This window comes from Podarcis cretensis (assembly GCF_951804945.1).
Source record: "Podarcis cretensis genome assembly, chromosome: 7".
Lineage (NCBI taxonomy): Eukaryota > Metazoa > Chordata > Lepidosauria > Squamata > Lacertidae > Podarcis > Podarcis cretensis.
In genome coordinates this window covers 16,276,510-16,291,428 of record NC_137176.1, presented here as the reverse complement: position 1 = coordinate 16,291,428, position 14,919 = coordinate 16,276,510, and the positions used below count along the sequence as shown (strand labels likewise).

Here is a 14,919-nt window from a genome sequence, read left to right as displayed (position 1 = left end):
CTTTAAATTCCCAATTTTCTTCCACCAGATCCCCTCCCCGGTTTCGGCCCCTAGCAATAGTTCCATCAATCTCAGAAAACCATCAACCCGGAGATCTTAAGTCCGAGGCTCTTAAGTCTCTTTCATGTCCCCTCTGCCGGTCTTTTTGATAGTCTTTGGTGTTGAAAACCAGATCTCGGGGAAGCTCCAACCCAACAGTGATCATATTCCTTCCTGCCAAACTTCCGTAATTAAAGATAGGGCCTATAGAATATTCCAAATCTTGTTTCACACTCTTTTCAAATCCAAAGGCCCCCGAAGCTCCAACCTCCACCTGGCTCGGATTTGTATCCCAAAGGTCATTTGATCTCCACATAGGGTGATCTCTCCATCTTTCATTTTCCAGACCAAGCCAGGCTTCCATCTCCAAAAATTTGCTTCTCCTAGTTGCCATCATGTAGGGCCTCAAGTTGTAGTCCACCATTTGCCTCTGTAGGGTTGCGGCTCCCCCTTTCATCACTTTACTCACAACAAGATTCTCCTTCTCAAATTTTTCAATTTGTTCAGTTGGAAAAGATTTCTGTGCCAAGTTCTTGTCAGCTTCTTTACCAATACCCACTTTTGTTCCCAAGATTACCACATTAGTAGCCATAACATTTATCTGAAAATTTATCTGATAAAATGTCCTGTTCAGTTCACACTCGATTTCCTTCCCAACAGCCATCCTTAAACAGTCCAAGGTCAAAAACTAGTTTCTCAGGGCTTTTATCTTTAAAATCAATTTCCCAGCTGCATCCTTACGACAATATCCCAAAGCTCCCTCTAGAGGGATTCAAGTTCCTTTTCACTCCTTCCAGCACAGACCCAAAGGTCCCATACGTTAAATTGTAACAGTTCCTTCCTTCCTTTTAAACGTAAAGTTGTAACAAAAACAGACAGTAGAAACAAAGTCCTTCTTTTGTATCTTGACAGCTAACTTGACAGCTGTCAAATTTATCTATTCACTGTCAGCGGGCTCTCACAGACCACTCCCGGGTTTGGGGAAGTGGCACTTCAATTCCCAAATTTTAACCTTCTCCTGCAGGTTCCCCTGCTTCCAAAAAAATATTGATGGTAGTTTCAATCAGTGGAATTTAAGTCCTTTACATAAAACTCTCCACGACCTTAGTTAACTGGTTCTTTGCTTCAGTTTATTTACAGAAAGGGGAGGCGGGCTTCCTGCTTAGACCTTCCCCGATTGGTGCCAATTTAAAAATACTTTAAGTACTTTAAAAATCCAATTTCCGTTCTACTCACGGGTTGTTGTTTGAGATCCAATTGTCCACAAGAAAAAGTCAGCGCTCTCCGGCAACAGCTACGCGGCTTCACTCCGTAAAAATAGCGGTCGATTCAAAACACACCGCCGCTCACCCCAAGTCACTTCGGAACCTCCGAAAAAGGGTTTCCCTGTGGGTAGGGGGGGGCGCTCCTAGTGTCAGCCGAATCCCACGTTCCCAGGCTTCATCCGCCTGGGATTTCTAAAGGGTCTCCGCCTTTGCCGCGGCGGCGCGACCCGAATTCCACGGAGCGGGTTCCTCTCAGTCAGAGGAACGCCGCCATTGCCGATGGCGCTAACCCGGAAGTCCAGCACGTGGCTTTGCATTTTAGTCCCTGGCATCTCCAACACCTGAAACCCTGGAGAGCTGCTGCCAGTCAGTGCCATAGCTGTCAACTTACAGATTTGAAAATAAGGGATCAGCAGCCAAAATAAGGGATTTTCTGGGCACAGGTATGTTCAACTTTCTGAGCCCCTCTGAGCCAAAGGCAGAAAGCCCAGCCAGCAGCCAAATGAAGCCTCATCAATAAGGGACAGCAGCAGGACATGGCGCTGGGATAAGGGACTGTCCCGCCAAATAAGGGACACTTGACAGCTATGGTCAGTGCAGACAGCACTAAGTTAGATGGACCAACAACAGCTTTCTATTTTGCTAACCATGGAGGTTTTTTATCAGCCTCCTGATCCTAAATCAAGTGTCATTTCAGATAACAAACACACAACAGTATAGGATTCTATAGCAAGAGCAGTGGCAGTGGTAAATAGTGGCTAGATGTTGTTGGGGAAAATGCATTATGGAAGGAGTTGATGTGGTCTGGAATCCTAGGATGTCACCACAGCAGGCAGTTCTTTTCAGTTAGGTCTGTTATCAAGTGCAGAGAGTGAGAGAGGGAGTTTTACTGTGCCTTTTACACTGCCATGTGCCTCAGAATAAGTCTGTAAAATCTCATGTCTGCCAGTTTCGTGTGTGTGTGTTTTCAGTGCTTTTTTCTGGGGGACGCAGGGGTACTCATACCCCTAAACATTTTGTGAATCAAAGGGAAGAAACTAAAAATTTTAAACATTTTATTTTCTTCTCTAGCACGGTGAATCCTCAATTCTGTTGCTACCTCCAATGGCGGCCTCATTTCCTGAGTCTCAGACTGAACAAGCATTTAATGTGTGAAGTAGAAGTTGGACTCTAGCATGAGGTAGTGCATGTTCTTTGTGCTTTTGTCCATTTATTGTATTTATTTTCCCCAATTTCAAGTATAAAATGGTGATTTCCTTGAGTCAAAATGAGAGTACACCTAAACACCCCCCCCCCCAGAAAAAAGCACTGTATGTTTTATCATACCAACGAAAGTTATGTGTTATGTTTAAACTCCTGGGGCAGCTTCTGCACATATAAATACCAGAACATGTGCTCTCTTGAAGAGAAGCACATTCCTCAGAATAGTGGCCTCAGAATAGTGGTCTCAAATCTCAAATCTAAAGTTTGATCATCAAAGGCACTGATGGAAACAATGGCCAGGTGCCTTGTGAAACGCCCTGTGAGACACGAAGGAAGGCAGAGTAAGTCTCAGTGCAGCTTTGCCATTCCTTCTGGTGACCCCAGGCAGACAGTTGAAACTGCTGGTGAAGGTGGCAAGGTCACGTCTACACCATACATTTAAGGTACTATTATGCCACTTTAAATTGCCCTGGCTTCCTCTCCCAAAGAATCCTGGGAACTGTAGTTTGTTAAAGGTGCTGAAAGTTGTTAGGAGATCCCTCACAGAGCTACCATATGTAGGTTGATCCATATTTCTTTCAGACTGATTGACATGCAACTATCTGAGTCCAAAATTAGAGGAGGAAAGATGTTGGGCACCCTCACCTTCTAATAGGAGTGCTCTTGGTAAGGTTTCCAGTCAGGGTGACCCCCTCCTTCCTCCATGTTTTCCACCTCCCCACCCTAATTAATTATAAGTATTCCCTGGGTAATGAGCATATCCAGTTCTTATGGCACCAGCTTTTGTGTTTGTACATTTCCCCCATTGCCTTTAGATTTTCTTCTTTCTCCATGGCTCTTTCTTAGCTAAAATCCTAACATTAGAGGGAAGGATGGTGCCCTTTTGCAGCCCTTCTCAACCTTGGGTCCCCAGATGTTGTAGGTCTACAACTCCCACCATCCCTGACCTGGTCCTTCTAGTTAGGGATGATGGGAGTTGCAGTCCAACAACATTGGGGACCCAAAGTTGAGAAAGGCTGTCCTATTGCATTTAATCTGAAATCATGCAGGTAATATCATTCCTTCCACCTCCCGGAGGCCCCTTTGCTGAAAGGAGCAGAACATCAACAATAGCAAGCCTTGAGGTGTCCTTTTTGTCATACCAGTGGCTGTGATCAATCCATTGCCTAAGGAATTCTGTAGAAGGCTAGGCTCCGTATACCTCCTTGGCAGACATATTTAAGTCATCTAGGAAGAATATTGATGCATTTATCTTCCAAAGACAAAAAATAACTCCCTCTACCCCTCTCCCACTCCCTCTCCCCATCAACACAAGCAAGCAAAGAAAGGGAGAGGATGAGAATGAGTTAGAGTGTTAGGCCAGAGGAGACCAGGGTTATCAAATCCCCACTGAGTTCTAAAACTTACTGGGTGACCACGTTCCCGTTGCACCAGGAAGTGCATTTGACAGGTGGGGAACTGCCACCGAGAGGGCCCTCAATCAATTCCAATGAAGGCACATCCAGTGACAGCACCTGGAATAAGAAGGGAAAGGGTGGTTCTTGGAAAGTTATTGTTTCACTGGACTGTTCATCCTGACTATGTGGTATATTTGATATGATTACAGGAGGAGTGCGAGGGAGACTTTGCCGAGGCAATGCCAGCCCTGGACGCTCCCCTTTCGGCTCTCCATACCCTGAGCCTGGCAAATACCTCCTTTGTCAAATCCCTATAGGATCCACCAGGACCTGTCAAGCTGGTCATGGAGAGCGTGAAAGAAAAGCCAGAAAGAAAGCCTGATCCAAGTGGAAGCGGCCACTTCCTTGTTAGTATTTTGTGGGAGGGATTGCAGTGTACACTGGAGATTTAGGATGGTGCAGTTAAAGTGGATTAAAGTGCTCTGTCATCCAGCTTGCTCCTTAAAGTCCAGATATAATCTAACTTCTGCATAAGCAAGCAAATCAAGATGCATGCCCAATAAGTGGTTTGTCAGGTGGAGCTCACTGATCAAGTTGTTGACTATGCCTTCTGTCTAAGAGCAATCTTCATCTGCTCTTCTTTTTTAAATAGATGGCCATGTCCACTCTGTGGCTCCTTGGTCTTTTCCTATTCACTGTGGTGCGGACCATGGTTGGCCCCACCAACTCTTGATTCCAGGTGAAGGTTGGATTTGGCTTAGGTATTGGAGGGCTGGCACATGATAGAGTCTGCGTAACAATAGCAGCAACTCCCCATCCCACACAAATTACATTGAAAAAGTAAAGAAAAAGTAAAGCAAACTATAGGGAAGGCCAGGAATGGATTTTCTGTGAAAACAAATTCCTATGTGGAAAAACTGCAGTCAGAGGCAGGGATGGAAGGCTCTGTCAGTTTCAGTTCTCTTTCAGTTACTCTAAGGCTATCAGAGAGTTCCTATGACTTTCCAGTTTTGTTGAATATGAACTCTCATCATATTATAATTATTTTATATATATATATATATATATATATATATATATATATATATATATATATTATTCACATTGTTGCATTTATGACCTTTTTATTGACATGCAATATTTTATGAATTGTTGCATACAACCCTACTTAAAGAGAATTATATGAAAATGATGCATTGGTGGTATCTGGTTAAATTAGCAAAAATGTATAGAACAGGATCTAGTAAGTGTTGGAAATGTAAAGAAGCAGGGTATACTAGATGCCATGCTAACAAAGTGATAATTACTCCTTGGCTACGAGACATAAATGAGAGATATTACATGACCGTCCATGTCTTAGGACAAGCTTACAAGAGATAGACCCTTCTTGGTGGTGAGGCCAAGATGGCAGAACCATTGGTTCCAAAATGGTTACATTCTTAAACGGCTCTACCATCAATATGTTTCTCCCAATGTGCAAACAAACTCTGCTGAGTTGTCACGTAAGAGGCAAAAAGAGAGTTTTCTAGCTATGAAGTCACAGCAACAGCACAATTTTTCCCCGTATTGCCTTCCACCTACTGTGGAATGCGCTGTTTGTACCGCCAAACTTTGCAGTGGGCAATTTGCAGGTGTTGGCACCCTTTTCAAGTGAATCGGACAACTTTGCAGCAGGCAATTTGCAGGGGTTGGGCACCATTTTCAAGTGAATCGGACGCCAGATTTTTTTGGTAAAAACGTGACCCGTGGGTCAGGGCACCGAGGGCTCGTTTTATGGCCTACCATGAAGCGTGGTGTTTTCACCACCCAAATGGACCCTTGCTCTGACCCAATCTCTTGCTCTAGCCAACATGTGGGAAGTTGTTACTGGCACTGGCCTATCTGAAAGTCTTCAGTGCAACCAGAAGATAGACCTGTGGCATCAATGCCTAGTGGTCATCCCTAACCCATACTTTGAAAAATACTGTGCTGCATCATTTTCTTGGCTTCTGCAAAGAGCCACTTTGATCCAATGCATGGAATTTTGGACTCGCTTTGAGTATAGCAGGGTTCAAATCCAGGCTCATGTTATGAACCTCCCAGGCTCACTGGATACTGGAAAACCATGGGAAGGAAAATAAGCTTCAATTTATTGCACACTGATCTTTTCTGTCAGTTTTTCCTGAATCACTTCTAGTTCAATGACTTGACCACAAGGTGGAACACTCAGATCACTGAAGCAGATTCAGACTGTGCTTCTCATATGAGGATGAAGCCAATGCTAGAATTCCCATTTCAACATAACTTGCATTCATTTCTCCTCTTCCTAGTTGTGAATACAAAAGAGCTTTCTTCTATGGCTGCCAGATTTGCCAGTTGGCCCTTTCAACTTGACACACATTTCCAAAAATGCAGAATGCAGTTTTTGCAAGTAAAATCTTTCACTGCCCAGGCACCCCGATATAGAAATAATCCAAATCTAAGAAATGACCAGATATTCATGCAGTGAATTTTAAAATACCTTGGCTTTTTGGCTGCTTCCCGATTAGTGTCTCCAAGCATTACCGAGTCATCATTCACCTGCAGTTAAGCGGCAAAGGGAATTACAACTGACATTCTATACTGTTTGGAGTCTGACACTTTTAAACCTAAGTCTATAAAAAGAGCCTGGCAAGATCGGACCTAAAACACACCTGCTTTTGTATCCTGCTCTCCCAGTGGCCAAGCGGGTGCCTATAGGAAGCCCTCGAGGGGATCATGAGCATACTCCTCAATTAAAATTCCAGCAAGTGGAATATTGCCTCCAACAGAGGAATATTGGGGGCTGTTTGGACACTGAGCAGTGGTGTCTGGGCAGAAGTAGAATTGCAAGACTGACTTGGAAGAAAGGAGCAGTGATCTGGGGGAGCCTGTAACAGCCAGGAGATGACAGTCAGAGGCGGGAGATGATGCAGGATAGAAAATCATCATCATCATCATTTATACACCGCCAATCAAACATTAAAAACTCCCCTAAACAGCGCTGCCTTCAGATGTCTTCTAAAAGTCAGATAGGTGTTTATTTCCTTGACATCTGCTGGGAGGGCGTTCAACAGGGTGGGCGCCACTACCGAGAAGGCCCTCTGCCTGGTTCCCTGTAACCTCACAGTGAGGGAACTGCCAGAAGGCGCTCAGAGCTGGACCTCAGTGTCCGGGCTGAATGATGGGGTGGAGACGCTCCTTCAGGTATACCGGGCCAAGGTCATTTAGGATTTTAAAGGTCAATGCCAACACTTTGAATTGTGCTCGGAAACGTACTGGGAGCCAATGTAGGTCTTTCAGGACCGGTGTTGTACAGTCTTGGCGGCCATTCAGAAAGTGAAGAACAGGTGGTGGAGGAGGGAGGGATACGGCAGGCTGTGTTGGGTCAAAGACTTCCACACCTCCCCCTCCTGCCCCCTGCTTCTGTCTCCCAGGTCAAGAAGAGGATTGAAGAGGGAGGAGCAGGAAGAGGTTACACTCAGATGTAGTCTGCGCCTGCTTGCGCACAGCTCAGATAGTGGAGATACATAAGCCGAAGTCTAGGGTGGGACCTCTCCGTTGCAGCAACTGCCTCGACAGCTGCTCACCTAGGAGTAGCCAAGAGACAGAGGACTGGTGAGCAAGTTATTGTCTTCCACCTGCACCAGTGGCTATGACACAGCTGCTGTGGACTGGACCCTTTGGGGATTTGAGAAATCCTATGTTGGATGCCATTCTATGACCCGATTTCAACCGTGCGTGTCTGAAAGCTGTCAAAATTGCCCAAATCAACTGCTTCTTTGTGCTGGGCTTTCCTGGTGTGGAAAGAGCTTTGAAGCTCTCTGGCTCGCTTCCTAGGCTCTGGGGTGCTCTTGTGAAATCTTATGGGAACTCAGACAGTCCCTTCAAGGTCTTGCGAGAGCACCCCCAGAGCCCACGCACTGAGCAGGACATGCCCAATAAGCAAGGAGGAGAGTTTAAAAACTCCCAGCTTGTTTGGTGGTGAGCCTGCTCTGGAAGAAAAGTTTGCTTGTGCAGCGGGGCAGGTTGTGTATACACGGTTTTGCATATGTGCACCACCCCCAAAGCATAACCCTTGCGCAAGATGCAATCATACTGTATTAAGGGCCATTATGAAATGTCAGTGCTTTCCTTTAAAGCACCAATAAATAACAGCCACGGGGGGGGGGGGAGGACTTGAGTGCTCTATAGGAGACATTTGCACAATCAGTGCAGTAATGCATCTGCTATCTGAAGCTCTCCCGATGCAACACTCAGATTTCTATGGGTGGAGTGGTTTTCAAGGAGTGGCATGGCAGCTGAGATGCCAGCCTTTGGAAACAGACACTGTTGCAGAGTGACAGATGACAACAAATTCTTACATGGAGGATTCTTGAAATGCAGTCACTCCTTGATTCTTTTGTCTTGCTTTGAAATTTTACCCCTTTGGCTAAGAGAGATTTGATTTCATCTGATATTTTTAGGTACAGAAGTTTGTTTGTTTTTTGCAATTGGGCATATTAAAAAAAGGACTTCTATCTTGCAATGAATGTCATGATATGTATCACCAGCTGTCCATTTCTAAGAAAGTAAGGGGCCTTTAATAGCTACATGTTGTGCCTATATAAGGTAAAGGTTGGGCATGCCACTCATTAAGGATTCCATGGAGAAGTCTAAAGCAAGTGATACGATCAAGACCATTTTTTGTATTATAAGTAAACATATACATATGCATGCACACGGGCTCTCATTTTGGAAGGTTATAGCATCCTCAGCAGGATGGGGGAAGATTTCAGCTCACTCCACAATCTGGAGCAAACCTTCCCAGTCTGCAGCCAATAGATTATGCTCTGCTCAGAACACAAACATATGGATTAGATTGCATGCCTTTGTGTTGGAGAAAAGCAACTACATTTCCTTTTCTTGAGTTCGTAGTTAAGGCATCTGTTACTCAAACCATGAGAGGGCACTGTTTGTGTATCAATGTTACTTCTAACCCCACCCTTAAAAGCTGAGCCATTTGGTTTGTTCTTCTCTACAGACAAGATGTCTTCTATTTTCTCTCATCTCCACCCATCCTGTAAATAGTTCCTGCATGAATAAAGCCTTTGAACTCCAGAAACTGTAATTATTCCAGTCTGATTCACACAAGCTGCAAGGTCTGCTGACACTACGAAGCTGTCCAAGAATGGTTTGTCCCATCTTAAGCTGAATTACACACTCCTGTTTACTCTGCATCTAATGTACCCCCACTGCTGGTTTGAGAAGCAGTGTGCACACAATATTAGCCACAATCCATATCTATCCTGCTGCTTCTTAGGAAATATTGTGTCTTAATGTGTTTTTCCCTAAACCAGATTTGATTGAAATTGAGAAAAAGAAAAACATAGCTGTGTTTTAAACTAGTTGCTCTAAATTCAGTGGAATGTTCGTAATTCAGAGGCAGATCATCTGCTTTCCATGTAGAAAATCTCCAGGAGAAAATCTTGCTGGGATAAAAACTTGGAATCTTGGAGAGCTGTTGCCAGTCAGTGAGGTAAGTTAGGCTGAGAGTGAGTGACTGACCAAAAGTCACCCAGTGAGCTTCATGGCTGAGTGGGGATTTATGCATGCCAAAGACAGAAATCCTTTCTAAAATTAAAGCAAAATGGATCATATTTGTTAATAACATTACTACAGTTATAGTATGTAAAGTATAAAGAAGTAGCAGCTGTGAATGCTCTTCAAATGCAGCATTTTGGGGTTTTTTGCAAATTTAATTGGGAATATATCCAAGATTGGGCTTCCAAAGCTTGTTTGGCATTTTGCCCCTCTATCTGAAATCTTTTTCTTATGCCTGCCCCCACCCCTCAATCTTAAATGGTTCCCCTATTCAGACAGAATAATATATAGTTTTAAGAAAGTGAAATATCCCTCGTCACTAAGATATTTGGGCATGATCCATTGGCAAGGCTTCTTGACATTTGTTGTTCTTTTTTTCTGAAGAACAGGGCCGAAAAGTGTACTAACAGGAAATTCCATTCACAAGATAAGCAGCTGCTCAGTTCAAACATTTCAGCTGACGGTGCAACCGCGAAGGATCTTTTGTCCAATTCTCAGCTTCAAGAATAGTCAGCATTCCTTGTATACCCAAAGGAAATGCTCAGAGAACAATTTGTCAGGATGCCTGTACGATTTTGTGTGCTTGTGAAACAGCGCATTTGAGAAACCAAAATGGTGGCAGTTGTGTTTGTTTTTTGATTGTTACTGTTTCGCCATATAAATGTTCCCACTATGGACCAGAGTGGCCCAATGACAAGTAATTTGGTTTACAACAAGTGCTCTTTTTCTAGAAAAAGAGGTGCTGGAACTCACTAGGAAAGCCTCTCTTGTTCTCTTAGGATGGCAATGGCGGCCACCTTAAAGGTAACAACTCAGTTCTGGCCAGTTCTGGCTGGAAAAAAGGTCTGTTCCCAGCAAAGAAAGAATGGATACAAGATGCAGAAATGGCGAAACTTACCAGAAGAATAAGAAATCACGATAACAAACTTTTTATAAAATAATGGAAATGGTTTATTGAATATTTACAGATAAATTGCAAACAGATAAAAACATTGGCAGGATTATGGTAATAACCTGCAGTTTCATAAGAATATATATTTAAAGTAGATAATTAAATGAGCAAATTAAATGAATTTGGATATGCAGAAAATATTAAAAATTAAATTTAAGGAACCTCAAAAAGAGGGGGAAGGAAGTCAAACTTTGAAATGTTAAATTGGTTGTAAAACTAATGAAATGTATAAACTTGAAAAGTATAGCTAAAATCTTCACTAGAAGCATAGATTTGCCCAGTAAAATGAAGGTATGCAGTTCAATGAATCTGGGATAGTCACATAAGGAGTACAGTCGTACATCGGTTCTTGAACGCCTTGTGACTCGAACATTTTGGCTCCTGAACGCCGCAAACCCGGAAGTGAGTGTTTCGGTTTGCAGACGTTTTTTGGAAGCCAAACATCTGACGCTGCACCTTGGTTTTCGAACATTTTCAGAAGTCGAACAGACTCCCAGAATCACTTTTTATCATGTGATTCCTCAGAACTTGAGGCATCACAGTTGTGAATTGTTGGCATATTTTTGTCATCTAGCTCATGTTCAAAAATAGTGTCTCTTTCTGTCTATATACCGTATTTTTCGCCCCATAGGGCGCACCGGCCCATAAGGCGCACCTAGTTTTTTTGGGGGAAAATAATGGGGGGGGGAATTATTTCCCCCCCCCAAGGCACGAGGCTGGGGCGGGGGAAGCCCGAACTTCCCCCGACCCCAGCCCCCAGAACAGGCTGCTCTCCGCAAGCCGTGGGAGCCCTCTCGCGGCTTGCGCAGAGCTACCCGAAGCCCCGACACGACTGCTGAGCACGCCGGGGCTTCAGGATAAGAAGCAGCTCTGCGCAAGCCAGGGGAGCTCTCCCGTGGCTTGCGCAGAGCTACCCGAAGCCCGGCGCAACCGCTCAGCGCGCCGGGGCTTCGGGATGCAAGCAGCTCTGCACAAGCCGGGGGAGCCCGGGGGAACTCCTGCGGGCTCCCATGGCTTGCGGATAGCTTCCTGAAGCCTGGAGAGGGAGAGGGGTCGGTGCACACACTCCAGGCTTCAGCGAAAGCCTGCATTCGCCCCATAGGACGCACACACATTTCCCCTTCATTTTTGGAGGGGGGAAAGTGCGTCCTATAGGGCAAAAAATACGGTAATAGAATTGGATACAGGTGTTCAAAGAATGAACCTTCACTGCAGTTTCCAGATGATACAGTGGAACCAACTCACAAGCATTATGCAGGATTCAAATCAAAATAGAACTGTTGCAGAAGATGTGTTCTATTTGTAATTGAGCAAAGAAACTTTAGAGCCCAAATTCCTACTAGTGGAAATAGTCTATAAGGAGCCTGGCATTTACACACCCTAAATCCAGGAATGTTACGGGATTAGCAAATCATGCTTTCAGCAGGAAGTAAGGCGTGAGGGAGTGATAATTTAAGACCGAGCAATCTTTTCAATCCAACTGATGAAGAATGCAACTGAATGTTACAGGCAATACCCTAATCTTCCCTTGTTAAAACATCACTAGATCAGTTCTGGAGTTCATGTTGCTATGTTTACACTGATACGGAGCAGAATCCTGTCAGTTTGTGATTAAACAAACCTTTAAAAATCCGGTGTTTAAAAAGGAACTAGAATAAAAAGTGTACCTGAAGAGATGAAAGACTCTACAGAGTAATGAATTCAGGGCAGCTTTTATCTTTACCTGCTCACAAAAAGCAGAAGTTATGCTTGCATTCGTATACCCCTACTGTTTTGTTATTCTATTACTTAGAAAAATCCTGCAAGGTAAGATCCATTGTCATATATGTAATTGAGTGACCACAATGCCTTTATGCCGCTGTAAAACAGCTACAATCATTGGACAGACAGTTTTCTGAAAACTGGAACTATAATCCTAAGCATACTTCCTAGGAAATAAGGCACAATTTGTACTTGTAAAAGGGTAAAAGAGTATTGGGAAATAATTTAAAATGAATTGAAAAAAAAATGTTTAAAAGCACTTTTCCAACCCTCCCCCCAAAAAACCAGAGTCCTTTTTGTTGGAGATAATTCAGATGGAAATTCCCAGGTGTCAAAAAAGTGTTATTTATGTCTGCCACTACTTTGTCTGTGTTTCATTAGCCCAAAAATGGAAAGCGAGCGAGGTCCTAACTAAAAAGAATGGCAACTTAAACTGATGGAATATGTGCAGCTTGAGGACCTAACATATAGAATAAGAGAACAAGAAGAACATACATTTAAAGAAGATTGGAAAATGTTTATTGAATATTTGGGGGGGGGGATTGTGTACACTTGAAAACATTGGCAGCAGTAAGATAAACTCAACAGTGTAAATAAGTTTTGATGGATATAAATCCAGCATCGCCTGAGATCTGCGAGTGCAGCTTTCTCCCGACTGAAGTGCAGAGTGTTTGAGGACCAGGACATTCGCAGGGAAAACAAAATGCTTGTTTACAAAGCTATTGTACTACCAGCCTTATTGCATGCTTGTGAAACATGGACCACTTACAAACGCCATCTCCAACTTCTTGAAAGATTCCATCAACAGTGTCTCTGAAAAATCTTACACATCACTTGGGAAGACAGGTGAACTAATATCAGTGTACTGGATGAAGCAAAGATCACCAGTGTTGAAGCAATGATTCTTCAACATCAACTTCTTTGGACTGGTCATATGCGGATGCCTGATTATCGTCTTCCAAAGCAACTACTCTATTCCGAACTTAAAAATGGAAAGCGTAGTGCTGGTGGTCAGCAAAAGAGGTTTAAAGACTGTCTCAAGGCAAATCTAAGGGACGCGGGTGGTGCTGTGGGTTAAACCACAGAGCCTAGGACTTGCCGTTCAGAAGGTCGGCAGTTTGAATCCCCGCAACGGGGTGAGCTCCCGTTGCTCGGTCCCTGCTCCTGCCAACCTAGCAGTTCGAAAGCATGTTAAAGTACAAGTAGATAAATAGGTACCGCTCCAGCGGGAAGGTAAACGGCATTTCCGTGCGCTGCTCTGGTTCGCCAGAAGCAGCTTAGTTATGCTGGCCCCATGACCCGGAAGCTGTACGCCAGCTCCCTTGGCCAATAAAGCAAGATGAGTGCCGCAACCCGAGAGTGGGTCACGACTGGACCTAATGGTCAGGGGTACCTTTACCTTTTAAGGCAAATCTAAAAAAAAATGTTGTATAAACACTGACACTGCGAAACACTGGCCTGTGAGCGCTGCAGTTGGAGAACAGCCTTTACCAAAGGTGTCATGGACTTAAAAGACACTCAAACTCAGGACGCAAGGGAGAAATGTGCTAAGAGGAAGGCACGTATGGCAAATCCACACCATGATCAACTCCCACCCAGGAACCAATGTCCCCACTGTGGAAGGATGTGTGGATCCAGAATTGGCCTCCACAGTCACTTACAGACTCATTGTTCAAACCATGTTTATGGAAGACAACCTTACTCGGCTACTAATGATTGCCAAAGAAGAAATAAGAAGTGTCCAAAGGAGATGTGAGAGTAGCAGATCTTTGTTTTCAAATGTGGCTTTGCTGCTGCGAAGTAGCGGTTGGGAGAGATTTCAAGCGGAAAGCTTTGCTAAACCCCCTTTGGTTCCTTTTCCTGCAATATCCTCCCAACTTCTTTCTCGCTCCTGTCCCTGTCCACCAGCCCTCAGAGTCTTTAGTAGGCGAAAATAGGCTAGGGCAGGGGTCTGCAACCTTTAAGACAAAAAGAGCCACTTGGACCCATTTCCGAAGGAAAAAAAACCTGGGAGCCGCAAAACTCGTCATTGTAAAAATAACTTTTTTGTCACTTTTTTATTATTTCTTTGTTTGACCCCTCAGAATTACTCCTCCTCATAGAAATAAACGTTAAATTAACAAGTTACCTTTTTTTGTGTGTGTGTTCTTCACTCCCCTTCAAAGCAGTGACCAGCGTACATGCCCCCTTTCAATGCAGTGACCAGTGTACATGCCCCTTACAATGTAGCGGGTGGGCGGGCGGGAAGGTGACGTCGGGACGGTGCGTGACTAACGCACGCACTGCCCCCATGCGACGTCACAGCCAGTACAGCACTCGCCACAGTGGGGAGTGTCAGGGCGCACAATGCGCCTCCTCCCCTCACTAGTATCCGCCCCGGAGCCGCAGCAAAGGTGTAAAAGAGCCACATGCGGCTCCGGAGCCACGGGTTGCAGACCCCTGGGCTAGGGAGAAAGAATGGGAACAGGAGAGTATTGGGGGAAGAAAGGGTCTGGCACTCCCACTGACTGCTTTTCTGATTAAAATCGCCACAGCGTGTGACTTCTTATCTGACGAATGGGGCTGCCAAGGTCATCTCAAAGTTGCTTCTTACAACGCGATCCAAATATAATTAAGGTTGAACCTGAATATAAGATAGAAAAGTCTGTGTTTCTGTGTGTGTGAAGCCATCTACCCTATTTCCTAATGAAGAGTGGTGATGAACATCTTGTTTTCAAAATCA

General features: G+C 44.3%; 1 long non-coding RNA gene across 4 annotated transcripts in view; it reads left to right on the top strand.

Moving 5' to 3' along the window:
* LOC307220958 overlaps window positions 1–4,967 on the top strand; it is a 216,495-nt gene extending 211,528 nt beyond the window's left edge. The window contains exons 1-3 of one of the 4 annotated variants that reach the window (XR_013841219.1): window positions 1,704–1,894; window positions 2,376–2,484; window positions 4,114–4,967. This is a non-coding gene — a long non-coding RNA (uncharacterized lncRNA). The other 3 variants (XR_013841220.1, XR_013841221.1, XR_013841218.1) reach the window with 3 other exon arrangements.
* The last annotated feature ends 9,952 nt before the right edge of the window (window positions 4,968–14,919 follow it).